Source organism: Palaemon carinicauda, chromosome 13 (genome assembly GCF_036898095.1).
Source record: "Palaemon carinicauda isolate YSFRI2023 chromosome 13, ASM3689809v2, whole genome shotgun sequence".
NCBI lineage: Eukaryota > Metazoa > Arthropoda > Malacostraca > Decapoda > Palaemonidae > Palaemon > Palaemon carinicauda.
This window is the reverse complement of record NC_090737.1, coordinates 134,905,337-134,905,871: the sequence shown is the minus strand read 5'-3', so window position 1 is coordinate 134,905,871 and position 535 is coordinate 134,905,337.

Sequence of the window (535 nt, the reverse complement as noted above, 5' to 3'; positions counted from 1 at the left end):
AGGAGGAATTTAATTATAAATATCATTATTATAAATTCCTAAGCTACAACCCTAGGAGGAAAAGCAGAATGCTATAATGTCAGGTGCTCCAACAGGGAAAATAGCCGAGTGAGGAAAGGAAACAAGGAAAAAGAAAATATCTGAAGAACAGTAATATCAAAATAAATATCTCCTATATAAACTATAAAAACTTTAACAAAACAAGAGAAAGCGAAATAAAATAGAATAGTGTGCCCGAGTCTACCCTCAAGCAAGAGAACTCTACTATGATCGGCAATCACTGGCTCTAACCAACAAATTTAGGTTAAAAAGGTTTAAAGGCCACTCATGAATGGCAGAGGCAAAGGGCAGTGAGAATTCCCATGCAAGATAATGCCCTAGAGACTGACCATATATCCACATAATCAGAGAACCAAGCCCCTCTCCACTTAAGCGCAGGACCAGGGAGGGACAGGCAATGGCTGCTGATGACTTAATCAGGTAGACTTACAGACTCCCAAAAATCCCCATCCTTAGCTCAAGGATGGTAGAGGTT